Genomic DNA, 16,830 nt, shown 5'->3' on the forward strand with positions numbered 1-16,830 from the left:
TTTCTTGGTGCCTTACCCAGATCCTCTTTACCAGTTTGTCTCTATTGTCAGTGCTGAAATGAATGCCTTATAACTGTGACCTTCTCAGAAGGACTGCCCTTGGCTGAAGGGAGCCAACTTTCCTGGGAACAGTTGGGCAGTTACATCACCTTCTCTCCATTTACTAACTAATAAAATCATAGAAATTCTGTTCCTTAGCCTCAGGGTGATGCAACTCTTGTTGGGGTAATTCACTATTAAGGAATAGCCCTCATTCCCCGTGTGTACCACACCAAAACTAGTTCGCATCCTTGCTCAGATTTTTCCTAAACTACTTGACTTCCTTCATTCTCTTACAGGATTTTCCTACAGAGCTCTCACTCAATACACCATGCACACCTGAATCTTTGTCTCAATCTCTGCTTCTAGGATATGCGAAGTGATCCCTAGGCAGCTGACTGCAGAATGGGATTCTGGTGTTGAAAATATGGTGAAACGCTGAAATGAAGGCTCTATCTCAGGTGGTAGGTGGAAAATCGACAGTCCGTGGTCTGTTGTAAAACTATAACACTTTCACCTCTGAATTTGGTTTACTTGCAGTTGGAAAGGGATGCACTGGTATTTGATATCTGATAAATAAAATGTCTCTGGTCTTTGGCTAGAGATATTTTAGAAATACGGCTATTATGGTAATAATAATAATTGAGAAATTAGATAGCTGTTGGTAAACAACATTGGTACTTTGAAAAGAAAAAAATGACAGACTTGGGATAATCAAACATCAATCTCTATAATTCAAATAAAAATTTAAGAGAGTCAGTGCTTGCTTCAGCCATACATACAATAAAATTGCAAAAAGAAGAATATCGTGGCCCCTGCACAAGGATGACATGCAAATTCATAAAGCATTCCATATTCAATTAAAAATGTGAGCCAGAGGTTTCCTTAACATTTATTAAAACAATTATTTTTTCTAGTGGGTGGACGGATCATGTTAAGAGACTGGAATAGAAGTTTATTTCAAGTATAGATAGACATAGAATAAGGTTGAATGCTCATCTTTGCAAATCTCTTTCATGAAGCCTGGATCACACTTATGCAAGGACCCTGAGACTTGAAATGGGAAAATTAGGTCGAGGAAACAATGCTATGAGGACCCGAGTCCTCCTGAGGTTTCTCAATCTAGAAAAGTAACTCTATATTTTATCCTCTTGCTAAAGGATAAAACATAGCCCTGTGCTTCAGAGCTATACAGAACTTTCAGATAAAGCAGAGCCTTTCCCAGTCAATGTCTGTCTTCTTCACCATGGGCTCCTATAACCTTCACATGCCTGACAAATCAATTATAAGCTAACCAACTGGAGAAGTGCTAGGCCTGCTAAGAAAGGAAAGGTTACATGACAGAGGAGCTGCCATAAGTGCCTAGAATTTCGCAACAGGGACTGGGATTTATGACTGGGAGTAGATCACATGGGAGCTAAATCAAGGGGGCAGAATATAAAAGTGAAAAAGAAAATTTGTCCATAAGGAAACTCATGACACAAATTTAAATCTTGACTTAGGCTCCTATAGCCAATTTGATTATGTTTCTGAGATGTGTCTTCAGCACTTTGAAATAAATAGACCATACAAAGTGTAGAATGTGCTCGGACTGCCATGGCAGATTGCAGAGAAAACAGCCATGGTTGATGTGGGAATTGTAGAATGCATCTGTTACAAAGGACTATAAGCGACACCGGCTGTCTCTCAACAGGAGGTCCGTGATTTGCCACTTGAAGATGAAAAAGGAGCACATTGTGAGTGGGCAACAGCCCTGATAAAATGTTCAGCCATGTCTCTTCTTTTTCAAACTGGAATTATTGATAGAAGATGCTGTTATAGGACTGAAATCCCTAGCAACAGTGAGGATGATTGATCTCAATGGCCAGAGGTCAGGGGTAAGCAAGGTGACTATAGATGCCATAATGGGACAACAAGTTTGAAATGGTAGCCTGTGGAGCATGACCATGCATGACTATATATAAAGATGTTTGGGGAGATGACTAAACAAATAAGGTGGTTTAGGGCAAGAGACATAGACAGCAAACTATACATATATATATAAAATTAGACATTTGCATCATATTTTCTGTATTTTTTTAATTATTATACTTAAATTCAATCAGCTAGTGTTAGCATCTTTCTGTTTGCACTTGCTTATTCTTGATTTATCTATTACTCCTTGGTTTCAAGTTGATCAACAACTTATTTTAAGTTGATGCTAAGTTTTTACCAATGAAGAGTCTTAGACAATTACACTGTTGTTACATTGATTTGTGGAAAGCTAATATAACAGTTTTGAAATTATGAAATTTATGCCTATATAATCCTTATACCCAAAAGCTGTATTTTAAATTTTTAAGACTCTAAAAAATTGATCTCAAAAGTAAATGTACATCCTTAATGAATTTGATAATAAATAATAAGGAGGAAAACAGGAACTTCTTTCTAAGCCTACAAAACATTTGAGAAAGAAATATAAAACAAACAAAAAAAATTAGAGGAAGAAGTTAATACAGTTAAAATATAAAGTTAATAAATAGAAAATATGAGAAACAAAAATTTTAAATATCTATGGGAGTTCTTTGTTAAAAACAACTAGATTATTGCTGCCCAATAGAGCTATTGATAACAGAAATATTCTATATCGCCACTGTCTAAAATAATTACATGTGACACTTGAAATGTGATGAGTGGAAGTGAAGAAACAGATTTTCAATTTTATTTAATTTTAATTAATATGAATTTAAAGGACATGTGACTAGTTGTTAATAATACTAGACAACACAATCTTAGATGAATAATTTTTCACAAGGATAATTCAAGGAAAAAGATAAAATTTTTAAATATCTTATGAATTAAAAAACGTATAACCAAAGTCAATGTACAAATAATAGATTTGGTTTGGAAAAAATATATTTGATAAAGAATAGAGATGAAGGATAATGCCTATAGTATACAAAGAACCTTTACAAATTGGCAAAAGGGAATAAATAACCATACAGGAAAAAAGTAGATATGAAGGAACAATTCATGAATAAATAATAAATAAGGCCAACTGTGACAGTCAGAGTTATAAGGTGGCCTCCATAATCCCTGGCATCCATTCCCTTGCAGAAATGTGTCTTTTTTCCTAACCCATAAAATATGGCAATGATAAAATGGTTACCATTGAGTTAATGAAATAGAAGATTGTTCTGGCTGGATCAGACCTAACCTTGAAGCAGTAGAAACAAACTCTCTACATTGCTGGTTCTGAAGAAAAAATGTGTCATGAGGAAGTTGTGTGGCATGCAGGATTTTAGTTCAGTGATCAGGGATCAAACCCACGTCCCCTGCAGTGGAAGCACAAAGTCTCAACCACTGGACTGTCAGGGAAGTCCCTTGAGGAAATGAATTCTACCGACAATGTGAGGATTCTTGAAAATGGACCTTTCCTTGATCAAGCCTCCAGATGAACGTGCAGCCTAGCCAACACCTAGATCAGCCTTGTGAGAGTCTAAGCAGAGAATCCTTCTGAGCCACGCCGAACTTCTGACTTACAGAGTTGATGAGTATTGTTTTCAGCTGCAAAACTCGTGGTAATTTGTTATGCTGCAGTAGAAAATTGATACATGAACACAAAAAGATGCTGAAAATAAGTAGTGAGAAAAATGAAAATTAAAGAAATTATGAATTATTTCTATTGTGATGGTTTCATGACTGGAAACTCTTTGAAATTCCTTCCAAAGGGAGAGTCCAATTTCCCATGATATAAACTAGCCTTAGTGACTGATTTCTAATAAGTATAATGAGGTAGAAGTGATGCTAAATGACTCTCCTGGAGTGCTGAGATTTCTTCCCTGGAATGCTTGCCCTTGGAGCTGAGCCACTATACTGCGGGGAAGCCAAAGAACTCTTGGAAAAGCCACATGTATGTATTCTGGCCACTAACCCCAACTGAAATCTCAGCCAACAGCCATCATCCACTTGCCAGATTGTGAGTGAGCAAGGCTTTGGATGATTCCAGTGCACAGCCTTTAAACAAGCCCAACTGAAGCTGAATGAGACAAAGAACAAATTCTATCAAGTCAACCTACACTGTATATTCCTCAGCAGACACTGTCAATATTTTTTTTTTTACTTATTTTTTTTTCTTTTTTTTTTTTAATTTTAAAATCTTTAATTCTTACATGTGTTCCCAAACATGAACCCACTGATTTGGGGTGGTTTGTTACATAGCGAAAAGATAATAGGACATTTTGCACTCATCTAATAGGTGAAAGTTTAAAAGAACAATGACACCCAAGGCCTGAAGGGATGTTGGAAAAAAAAGCTAAAACAGGTGTTAGGCACTTGGTTTTTCCAAACAAGTATAAACATCTCAAAATTGACCTTGCCTGGCCAAAACTAGAAAACACACCCCTCCATTGACAAGGGTGCAACAGTGAATTGGATCCATCTCTTGGAGCGTTTATAGATGGTGTTTGTATGCAACAAGCTGCTCAAGCCCTGGCAGGGGGCTCTATGGGAATAACAAGAGAGGACCTGTGCCTTCTCCTCTTGTTGAACTCTAGAAGTTTTCTGAAGTGTTCCTGTGTGATATTGTAGAAAATGTCCTAAAGTCTGGAGTCTGACTGCTAGCAAACATAAAGCACAGCCCCCCCATATGATAGGTGGTGACAATAGAAGATTTTCACCGTGCATGATGTTTATTCAAATACTGCTGGCAATTGTTTAAAGCAGAGGTTCAACAGTAAATAGAAAACAAGCAAATGGAAATTGAAAACAAGTACAAACACAGTGAAAAACAAAAATTAAAATATTTTGAATATCTATTGATAAAAGATAGTTGATAACATTATTGTATATCAAACATGTGGAAAATAAGAACGCCCATATAAACACTTTGTATAAATTAATTATAAATCATATATATATATGTATATAATTCACTCTTTTGGTGAAAATGAGAAATGTGAAGGAATCTATACTAGATGATTCATATGAAGAGGGTAGGTTCAGAGAAAAAGAAAATCAAAGTTGATTATTCCATAATAACTAAAGAGATGGGAGTTGATGTGTGCCAAACTAAGTAGGCATCAGTTATTTTAGCAGGCCAGAGTTTATTACCTCGGGAATATAAGTCACACCATGGGCTATTTCAGCTTCTCCTTAGACACTTCATTATTCAACAGCTCCAGATGGAAATAGTCACATTTTGCTCATTCTATCTTTTCTATTTCTGACAAAAACTTTTCAGTTTTGATGTTCAAACCAATTGTTAGAATAAAAAGCTGAATAATTGCATGTTTCCTTTAAGCCCGACAGTCTGCATTATTCTATAACTGATGCTATTTCAGAAAAGCAATGTCCCAGTCAAACAACTGTCTAGTACTGCAGTTCCAAGACCCCTGGGAAGCTGCTGGAAAGACTGAGGGATACACTTAACAGGAACCTTTGCATCTTCCTTTGCATTAGAAGTGCAAGTAGAGTACGTAAATCTGGTAAACGGCATAAAGGGAAAGAACAAACAGTGGGAGACCTGGGTGACTGAGAACAAGGCTGTGAATCACGGCTACTGAATTCCCAACTCTCCTTCTGCCATTTATTAGCTCTGTAAATTGGGGCCATTCTTTGTAAAGTAGAGGTAATAATAGTACCTATTTCTTAGTGTTGTAATGAGGTTTAAATGCATTAATACCTTTAAAGTTCTTAGAAATGCATTTGGCATGCTGTAAGAGTTCAGTGGATGTCAGCTGATATTATTATAATTATCATTCTTGACAACTGAGCAGTCTAGTTCCAGAAGCAGCAAATAACTAGTTCCTATTATTTTCTAAACGGCTAAGGTGCTTTATTCCACCAATGATGACACTGTAGCAACTGCTGTAGATGCCCCATACACGTCCCCTGGCCCTCCACACTTCTATGCACTCTGCGCCCTCCTGTTACTTGACTTCAAATGAAGCTGAAGAACTAGAGAACTAACATTCCTACCCCAAGAGCAGCTGTCAATCAGTGACTGGACAGAAGTTGGTGTCTAAATACCCTGGGCCTCCCTTCCCCTCAGAGAAGTAATTTTGAGATGCAAGATTTACGCCTCGACTAGAGTTCCTATGCTTTAAGGTGGAGTCATGGAGGTTTATTGGCTGTCATCCTTTCTTGATCCCCTGCCCTCCCAGGAGTGCAGTTGAATCCTTGTTTCAGGGTTAACGTTAACTGAGACAGACTTCTAGTTGAGAAACACAGTAACTTACACTGGACTTTCAAGTATGGAAAATATATTCAGAAATCCCTCAAACTGATAAATAGCATTACCTTTCCCTTATGAAGTGCTATAAAATATAACCGGAAAAATAATTAAATGAATAATGGTTAAGAGCTGACAATCCAATGTCAGTCTGCTCCAACTCTTGTTCCACCTTGGCAATGTCACTTAATCTCTCTGTAACTGAATGTCTTCATCTGTAAAATATTAAAATATTACCAACCATATGGGCTTCCCCATTGGCTCAGCAGTTAATAATCTGCCTGCAATGCAGGAGGAGCCACAGGAGGCTGGTTTGATTCCTGGGTCAGGAAGATTCCCTGGAGGAAGGCAAGGTTACCCTGGAGTATTCTTGCCTGGAGAATCTCATGGACAGAGGAGCCTGGCGGGCTGCAGTCCCTAGGGTTGCAAAGAGTTGGACACAACTGAAGCAACTTAGCATGCACGCACTCAAACCACATAGAGTTGTTATGAAGAACTAATATGCAAAGTACTCAGAATGTGATCCCTGATATTATTAATAAAACTGAGTTGATAGTCAGCAGCTAGATTGCCATGATACAAAGCAAAATACTGATCTAAGTCTCCCTCTCTCTCTCTCTCTCTCTCTCTCTCAATCTAATGTCTTCAATAGAGCCTATGCCCTGAGTAGGCTGCTCTCCCAACCCACAGCTCACCCCAAACCCACTCCTGCCACCACGGTCTATTCCACAGTTTTTTGCCCCACTTGCAAGAAAAAGCAATTTTGGCTCAAATATTGCCCCACAAACTCCTTCATAATCATTGTCCCAGTCCCCAAACTCAACACTAAAATGTGATTATAAATTGGGTTTGATGTCGGTTTGTTTTTTTTTTTTTTACTACTATTATATATATAAATAAAACTTCTCATATCTTCGTTGCTATGTCATATTCATGGGTTGAAAAGAAATTTTCAGGACAAGTAGCATCAGGGAGGGCTTCCTGGGTAGCTCAGCTGGTAAAGAATCCGCTACAATGCAGGCCAGTTTGATTCCTGGGTCAGGGAGTTCCCCTGGAGAAGGGATAGGCTTCCCACTCAAGTATTCTTGGGCTTCCCTAGTGGCTCAGCTGGTAAAGAATTCATCTGTGGTCTGGGAGAACTGGTTTGATCCCTGGGTTGGGAAGATCTCCTGGAGAAGGGCATGGCAACCCACTCCAGTATTCTTGCCTGGAGAATCCCCATGGACAGAGGAGCCTGGTGGGCTACAGTCCATAGGGTTGAAAAGAGTCTGACACAACTGAGCAACTAAGCATATCACAACATCAGGGAAGGAAGACCATTATTCTCTACCCCAGTGTCCTAAAAAGCAGAAATAGGATTGAATCATCCAATGATGGTGTGACTGGAGAGAGGAATATTGAGATGAGTTATGAAAGATGACTTATTGTTAGTGAGAGTAGGAGTAAGGTGGGAGTGAACTAAAACTTTCTAACACCATAAGCTAAGGTGCCAAAACCTACCCTCATCTCCCACTAACAAACACCCTGATGTTACGGAAATTGACTTTCAGATAAGCTGAATCCCCACAGACTTTCCAAGATCCCCCCTTCTGTAAAGGGAAAAAAAGCAAACATGTAAGAATATGTATTGTCTTTGTCAGAGCATAATGCCTGAAACCCATACGTTTGCTCAGAAAACAACTGCAAGTAACATTTAAACAAGTGTCTGAAGATGGTATCCTGAATACTTCCTGAATACTTATCTTCACCAGCTTAGAAACTTGCTGCAAAGTTACCTTTTGTTGGACACATCAGGAAGAATTCACCATTCCTAATATTTGTTGAATTGTAATCTCGCCTATGTTGTCTGACCCTCTGTTATAAAGAAAATGAAAGAGGAGGAGGAAAGTGGAAGAAGAGGAGGGGGAAGAAAAAGAAGAAAAGGGGGAAGGGAATAAACAGCCTCTGGTGTTTTCTCCATTTTTACCCCCTTATTTTCTTCTCTCAGGCATGTTTTTCTCTTATTTCCTTCCTTTATTAATTCCCATCCAGATCCTTTCTGTTGTGCTCCCTAGAATGCTCACTTCATTTTTAACTACCTCCTCTGAAATCTCAAAATTTATGCAGAATTTTTCTCTACATCCAACATCAACTAAGTCTTAGCTTTCGAGTTTTATATCGCCTGGCCTATTTGTGCTTTTCAGCCGGTGACTCTTCTGGTAAAGAATCTGCCTGCAATGTGGGAGACCTGGGTTCAATCCCTGGGTTGGGAAGATCCCCTGGAGAAAGGAAAGTCTACCCGCTCCAGTATTCTGGCCTGGAAAATTCCATGAACTATATAGTCCATGGCGTCGCAAAGAGTCAGACACGACTGAGCAACTTTCACTTCACTTCATTTGTGCTTTCACTCTGTAAATAATGTCTGCATATTAGAATTAGCAGAGATACTTTAATAATTGCAGGTGCTTGAGCCTTGCTTCCAGAGATGAGAATTTAATTAGCGTGGGGTGTGTTCCTTTCATAAATGTTTATGGAAAGTGTCCAAAGTGATTCATGTACAATAAGAACTCAGAACCACTGCAGACTGAGTTATTCCAGAGCCAAGTTTTTATCTTAATATGTAATGTGATTTTATCTTTAATATATAAACACAGATACATATTATCTGTGTTTTCTGATTCTTATACATGATATGGTCTCAATAAATGTTCACTGAATTTAAAAAAAAAAAAAAAGGAAATTGGCTGGCCTTGGACATTCTCACAGTTGTGAAGTGGTATCTCACTATGGTTTGGATTTGCATTTCGCTGGTGACTAGTGATGGTGGGCATCTTTTCATGTGCCTGTTAGTCATCTGTATGCTCTTTCGGAAAAATGCCTATTGAGGTGCTTTGCACATTTTTGTCTTTTTTAAAAATATGAGTTATAGAAGTTCTTTTTTTCCCCTTTGTTTTATTTATTTATTTATTTTTAGCTTACAGTATTGTATTGGTTTTGCCATACTTCAGCATGAATCCACCACAGGTGTACACGTGTTCTCAATCCTGAACCCCCCTCCCACCTCCCTCCCCATACCATCCCTCTGGGTCATCCCAGTGCACCAGCCCCAAGCATCCTGTATCCTGCATCGAACCCAGACTGTCAATTCATTTCTTATATGATATTATACATGTTTCAATACATTTTGGGTATTAACCCCTTATCAGACATACCATTTGCAAATATCCTCTCCCATTCAGTAGGTGGTCTTTTGGTTTTGTTGATGTCCTCCTTTGCTATGTAAAACATGAAACCATAAAACTCCCAGAGGAGAACATAGGCAAAACACTCTTTGACATAAAGCATAGCAATATTTTCTTGGATAGGTCTCTCAAAGCCAAAGAAATAAAAGCAAGAATAAACAAATGGGACCGAATTAAACTTAAAAGCTTTTGTATATATACATATATATATGCATACATATATATAAACACACACATATCTATATACATATATATGATGGGGAGTTACTATTACATTTAATATATTGTATATTTTATATATGTGATGGAATATTAGTCATAAAAAACAATGAAATATTGCCATTTGCAAAATGTAGATGGACCTTGAGAATATTATGCTTAGTGAAATAAATCAGACAAAGACAAATGCTATATATCATTTATATGTGGAATTTTTTAAATAATATAAATGAATGCATATACAAAACAGAAACAGACTCACAAACATAGGAAACAAACCTGTGTTTGCCAAGGGGAAGAGGGAATGGGAAGGGACAAATTGGGGTTATGGAGGTAGCAAATACAAACTGCTATACATTAAAAAGGTAAGCAACAAGGATTTACTGTATAGCACAGGGAATCATGTCCAATATCTGATAATATCCTGTAATAACCTATAATGTAACATAATCTGCAGAAGTTGCCGAATCATTGCACTGTATACCTGAAACTAACACAGTGTTGTAAATCAACTATTCTTCAATTAAAAAAACTTGTAAGTTTGAATAAAATTTTTGTTTATTTTTGCCCTTGTTTCTCTTGCCTAAGGAGACAGATCCAAAAAAAATATCACTAAGACCAGTGTCAGAGAGTATCACACTTATCTTCTTCTAACATAAGAAGAGATTTATGGTTTCAGGTCTGACATTTAGAACTCATAAACTCCCATTTTGAGTTTATTTTGAATATGGTGTGAGAAAATTTTCTAATCTTCTTCTTTTACATATGGAATCTAAGTAACGAAACAAAGGAATGATGTTACAAAACAGAAACAGACTCACAGATACAAAGAACACACTACTGGTTACCAATAGGAAGAGAGGGGAGTAAGGGCAAGATAGGGGAAGAGGACTAAGAAGTGCAAACTGTTGCTGCTGCTGCTGCTAAGTCGCTTCAGTCGTATCCGACTCTGTGCAACCCCATAGACGGCAGCCCACCAGGCTCCCCTATCCCTGGGATTCTCCAGGCAAGAACACTGGAGTAGGTTACCATTTCCTTCTCCAATGCATGAACGTGAAAAGTGCAAGTGAAGTTGCTCAGTCATATCCGACTCTTCACCACCCCATGGACTGCAGCCTACCAGGCTCCTCCATCCATGGGATTTTCCAGGCAAGAGTACTGGAGGGGGTGCCATCACCTTCTCCACAGCAAAGATACAAAGATATAATGTTCAGCACAGGAATTATAGCCAGTATTTCATAATATCTTTATATGCAATATAATAAATTTGTATATATCAAAATATATATGCAAACTTACATAATTTTGCAAATATCAAAACAGTGATTTGATATTTTTATAAAAATGTCAAAGCACTGTGTTGCATACCCAAAACTAATATAATACTATAAATCAACTAACCTTCAATTTTAAAAAGTTGGGCTGGAAAAAAAATTCCAAATTGGTAACCACTACAAATTCTATATATAGTTTTATATAGAGAATTTGTAGTTTTATACAAATAGACTAGAAGACTTTATATAAAACTATGAACATAAATTTCAAATAATAAAGACCTATTGTACATCTTCCTAATCATTAAGTAACTTTCTAACCAAATTATTTTACCCTAAATTAAATATTCTTCTCATCTGAACTTAAGAAAGCATCCAATGTCAATAAAGACAAGCTATATTAACTTAAAATTGAGACTAAGTGCTAGGTCACAATCACCTGTGCAGCTGGTGCTGTCTCCAGCAGATGCTCCTCTGGAGACTGAGTAGCCTCTGGAAGCTGACTGCTTATGCTCGTCTTTGCAGTATTGGTATTTGCTTTCAAATCTTAATCTGCCTTTCCTCAATATCAGAGCCTCCATTTTCACCTACAGTCCCCCTTTCCTAGCTGAGAAATGGTCTGTCTTCATCATGCATTTTTTCAAATTTCTGTCTTCTGCCTTAATTTCTTCCCTTCCTCTCCTGAAGTCCAGACATTTACAATAAAATTTCCTTTCTGCAATAAGGACCTTCATCTCAAGCAATGGATACCCAAATCCCTAGTTGTTTTCTGATTTGGGGTGGGGGGGGGGCAATGGAGTCACAGGAGAAAGAGCAGGTTGGGTTATGTGCATTATAAGCAAAAAGCTATATTCCATCAAAGTTATTTAGGGATTGTGTACAGAATCTTGATTTATTAATCTGTTTTGCTAGCTACTAAAACTGACCAAGGTCAGAAGCCATGTCTCAAACACCTTTGGATAGGTACACCTTAGCATGTTGCTGGATATACTAGAAGACTTTAATATATTTGGCTCTGTTGGTGGCTGAATAAATTTATGAGATGACAAAATAGGATGACACAGAGAGATGCATGTTGGGTGGGTGGTATTTGAAATTTGATCACAGACTTAGGGTGGACCACATAACTTTATGCTCAGAGGAAATTCCATTTTAGCCGATTAGTATCAAGAATAAAGTGCAGCTTGCTTATACTACAGCTGATTAGAGCTGTTTTACCCAAAAGGGAAAGATAATGACCTCTCCTATGTCAATAAACACACACATCTAAAAAAAAAAAAGAAAAAAAAAAACACTGAGAATAAATTTTGATTTAAAAAGAGAGGAAAATAAGGTATTAGTTGAAATAGGTTATAATAAGGCAGTTTGTTAAGGGCTTAATTATCCACTCTACCAAAGGAGGGTATGATGTTATGGAGGAGGAAGAAATCATAAAACTTAGCAGCAGGGGTTCATCTTCTTAAGTATTAAATAGGTAATTAATCTTAACTGCAAGAGGCAATTAAGTCTCACTTAGTAAAGTGAGGAGTTTTAGGCTCATAGTCAAAGCAAAACTTCAAGCCAAAGCAGGAATGGAAAAGGCAGGAGAGCAAAATAAATGACACCTGTGAGTACTTTTCTTTCGAAAAGTATATTAATCTTTACATTGTTTCTGTATTAATCTGTATCACTTGGGAAAAAATTAAGTTGCGCTTGAGATAAAATTTGATTTGGAAAAGAACTCTGAATTTCCTCCTATTCTGACAACTGGTTTCCTGCAGTTGCTATAGGCATGCTACTGTATGCACCAAGAGTGCCCCTTTGAAGATTCTACATGTCCTAGAAATGTACTGACAATAAATCTATAGAAACGCAAGTCGGGAGAAACATGTTTAGTAGGATCCTTTAAGAAAACTTTAAAAAGCATATAAATTCTAAAAACAAAAGTTTTCATTAAAATAATAGAGCAATAATTTCACCCTACATAAAATATTAAGCAAATAAATTTGGAAACATTTAACTAATATTGTAGTTTTGGAGTAAGGATAGAATATACTGTGTTAATTTGCTAGGGTCATCATTATAAAATGCAGCACCATCTAAATCTATTTAAACCATAGACTGGTTGGTTTAAACATCAAAAATGTTATTCAATATTTTCTCAAGGGTCTGGAGGCTGAAAGTCCAATATCCAAGTGTCATCAAGATTGGCTTGCAGTTCTCCATTTTCTCACTGGAATGTCAAGGGCTTCAACTGTACACACAGGCCCCCGGTGCTTCTCCATAATCCTAATCTCTCCTTTTTAGAATGATACCAGTTAGGTTAGATTAGGACCCATGTTAACAGTCTTCAGTTCAGTTCAGTCACTCTATTTTAATGCAATTACATTTTTCAAGCCCTGTCTCTAAATCCAGTCACATTCTGAAGTACTGAGATGTTGAGGTTTTAACATATAAACTCTTGCAGAACATAACTCCATTCACAATATGTACATATAAATGTTTAAAAAGAATACAGAGAACAGCATCAAATTCCAGTTGTACTTTCTTGCTTCATTATTTGAAGTCACCTATTTAAATCCAGCGAATAGGATTGGATTCTTAAGCATAGGTGATCAAATAAAAGTATTAATGTGGATGTTCTCCCTGATTTCCACCAGCCCCACAGTAGAATCCTGTGCTTGGATTTCAACTCCCTTCTCACTACAACACACCTAGCCTCCTATTACCACAGGTGTGTTTGTCTTTGCAAGACCAATTACTGGATTTCTTGTCTGTAAGATGAGAGCTATAGAGTGCCCACTTCAGAGGGTGTGATGATTAAACAACTGAATACAATAAAAGCTCATGAAAAAATGCCTTTTGCTCTGAGAGAAAGCTATACATATAAAAGATTGGAATTAACTACAGAGATAAAATTGCCAACATCCTCTGGATCATCAAAAAAGCAAGAGTTCCAGAAAACATCTATTTCTGCTCTGTTGACCATGCCAAAGCCTTTGTGTGGATCACAATAAACTGTGGAAAGTTCTTCAAGAGATGGGAATACCAGACCACCTGACCTGCCTCTTGAGAAATCTGTATGCAGGTCAGGAAGCAACAGTTAGAACTGGACATGGAACAACAGACTGGTTCCAAATAAGAAAAGGAGTACGTCAAAGCTGTATATTGTCACCCTGCTTATTTAACTTATATGCAGAGTATATCATGAGAAATGCTGGGCTGCATGAAGCACCAGCTGGAATCAAGATTGCCAGGAGAAATATCAATAACCTCAGTTATGCAGATGACACCACCCTTATGGCAGAAAGTAAAGAACTAAAGAGCCTCTTGATGAAAGTGAAAGAGGAGAGTGAAAATGTTGGCTTAAAGCTCAACATTCATAAAACTGAGATCATGGCAGCCGGTCCCATCACTTCATGGCAAATAGATGGGGAAACAGTGGAAACAGTGGCAGACTTTATTTTTCCGGGCTCCAAAATCACTGCAGATGGTGACTTCAGCCATGAAATTAAAAGATGTTTGCTCCTTAGAAGGAAAGTTATGACCATCCAAGACAGCATATTAAAAAGCAGAGACATTTCTTTGCCAATAAAGGTCCATCTAGTCAAGGCTATGGTTTGTCCAGTAGTCATTTATGGATGTGAGAGTTGGACTATAAAGAAAGCTGAATGCCAAAGAATTGATGGTTTTGAACTGTGGTGTTGGAGAAGACTTTAGAGAGTCCCTTGGACTGCAAGCAGATCCAACCAGTCCATCCCAAAGAAAATCAGTCCTGAATAGCATTGGAAGGACTGATGTTGAAGCTGAAACTCCAGTACTTTGGCCACCTGATGTGAAGAGCTGACTCATTTGAAAAGACCCTGATGCTGGGAAAGATTGAAGGAGGGAGGAGAAGGGGAAGACAGGATGAGATGGTTGGATGGCATACCAACTCAATGGACATGAGTCTGAGTGAACTCCGGGAGTTGGTGATGGACAGGGAGGCCTGGCATGCTGCGATTCATGGGATTGCAAAGAGTCGGACACAACTGAGTGAACTGAACTGACTATGGCTACTAAATACTAGAGATAATATATACAAAGTGCATGTGCCAGAGCTTGTTGCATAAAGTTACATTACAAAATAATTACTTTTATTTATACTAGTTTTTCCTACAAGTGCATGTTTATAACTACTGCTACTATTATAGTCATTATTTTAATTACTGTTATAACTGTTGGCATCCACTGTTATTAACATTTACACTTAAACTACTGATGTTTCTAAAAGTCTAAAATTCAAGTTGGAAAAATGTTACTGCCCTAATTTAAACATTTTAGTGACTGCCATTTACTTTTAGGACAAAGCACAAACTCTTCTATGGCTCATAATTTTTTGAAGACTCTAACTTCTATGAGACTCCTCTCTAGGCACTTCTTACCCACCACAGTATAGCCACACAAGTAACATTTCACTTCCTTCTGCAACAGCAAAGGTCCTGCCTAGAGTGAAAGAAGCACTCTTGTTGGCACCAGGACTATAGCTGTGGGGAAAACAGTCAAGATCCTTGCACTCAAGAAGCATATATTCAAGAAGGAGAGGACTGTGGAGGCAGATAATAAGCAAGTAAACATATGAGCCAGTGAAACATGCTTTGAAGAAAGTCAAACACAAGTCCATGAGAGAGCTGAATTGTGGCCAGCTTGGGATGAATCGATTAGGGAAGATTTTGCTGAGAAATTGACATTGAAGGTGAGATATGTATGAGGATAAGAAGTACAGTGGACATTCCAGGCAGCGGGAGGACCACATGTAAAAGCTCTAAGGCGGAAATGCACTTTGTGAGTTCATGAAGCTGACAAAAACATGGAGTGACTGGGGCCCAGTGTGCACAACTGAGAAAATCACTAGATGAGATCTAATGGTTGGGAGCAGCCAGATCCTTCAGGTGCTAATCTGTGTGAGGAGAATGGCTTTTATTATATTAAATTAATTTTTATTGGAGTATAGTTTGCCTTACAATATCGTGTTCATTTCTGTTGTAAAGCAAAATAAATTAGCCATATATATATATATATATCACTTGTGGGGGAAAAAATTAGATATATACATATACAAACACACACCCTTCCCCTCTTTTGGACTTCCTTCCCATTCAGGTCACAGTAGTGCATTAGGTAGAGTTCCCTGAGCTATACGGTACGTTCTCATTAGTTATCTGTTTTATACATAGTATCATACATAACATATCATACATAGTATCATACATAATGTATATGCACCAATCACGTCTTCTTTTATCCAAAGAAGACGTGGTACATATATATAATGGAATATTGCTCAGGTATAAAAGGGGATGAAATTGGGTCATTTGTAGACGTGTGGATGGACCTAGAGAGTGTTACATAGAGTGAAGTAATTCTGAAAAAGGAATATTGTATATTAACACATCTATGTGAAATCTAGAAAAATGGTAGAGATTGGCTTTTATTATAAGGGCAGTGGAGGCCCTTAGAAAAACTCAGGCCTAATAAAATATTATCCATTTTACATTTTCATAAGACAACTTCAATTATTTTGTTTGGAATTAATTGGGAATATACAGTCGTGGAGACTAATGAGAGGGCAATAGTGGTATTAGCCCACGGCTTCCCAGGCGGCTCAGTGGTAAAGCGTCTGCCTGCAATGTGGAAGATGTGGACTCGACCCCTGGGTCGGGTAGACCCCCTAGAGAAGGGAATGGCAACCCACTCCAGTGTTCTTGCCTGGAGAATCCCATGGACAGAGGAGCATGGCGGACTACAGTCCACGAGGTCAAAGAGTCAGACACAACTGAGTAACTAAGCAACGTCTATGATGATAGTTCAGGTGAGGAGCGATGGTTCTTGGCTTTGAGCAACTAGG

The 16,830-nt window shown here is 37.8% G+C and overlaps 1 pseudogene; it reads left to right on the forward strand.

The window, feature by feature from the left end:
- The first annotated feature begins 800 nt into the window (after nucleotides 1-800).
- LOC128049130 (uncharacterized) lies at nucleotides 801-899 on the forward strand (annotated as a pseudogene).
- The last annotated feature ends 15,931 nt before the right edge of the window (nucleotides 900-16,830 follow it).

Source organism: Budorcas taxicolor, chromosome 5, assembly GCF_023091745.1.
Source record: "Budorcas taxicolor isolate Tak-1 chromosome 5, Takin1.1, whole genome shotgun sequence".
NCBI classification, from domain to species: Eukaryota; Metazoa; Chordata; class Mammalia; order Artiodactyla; family Bovidae; genus Budorcas; species Budorcas taxicolor.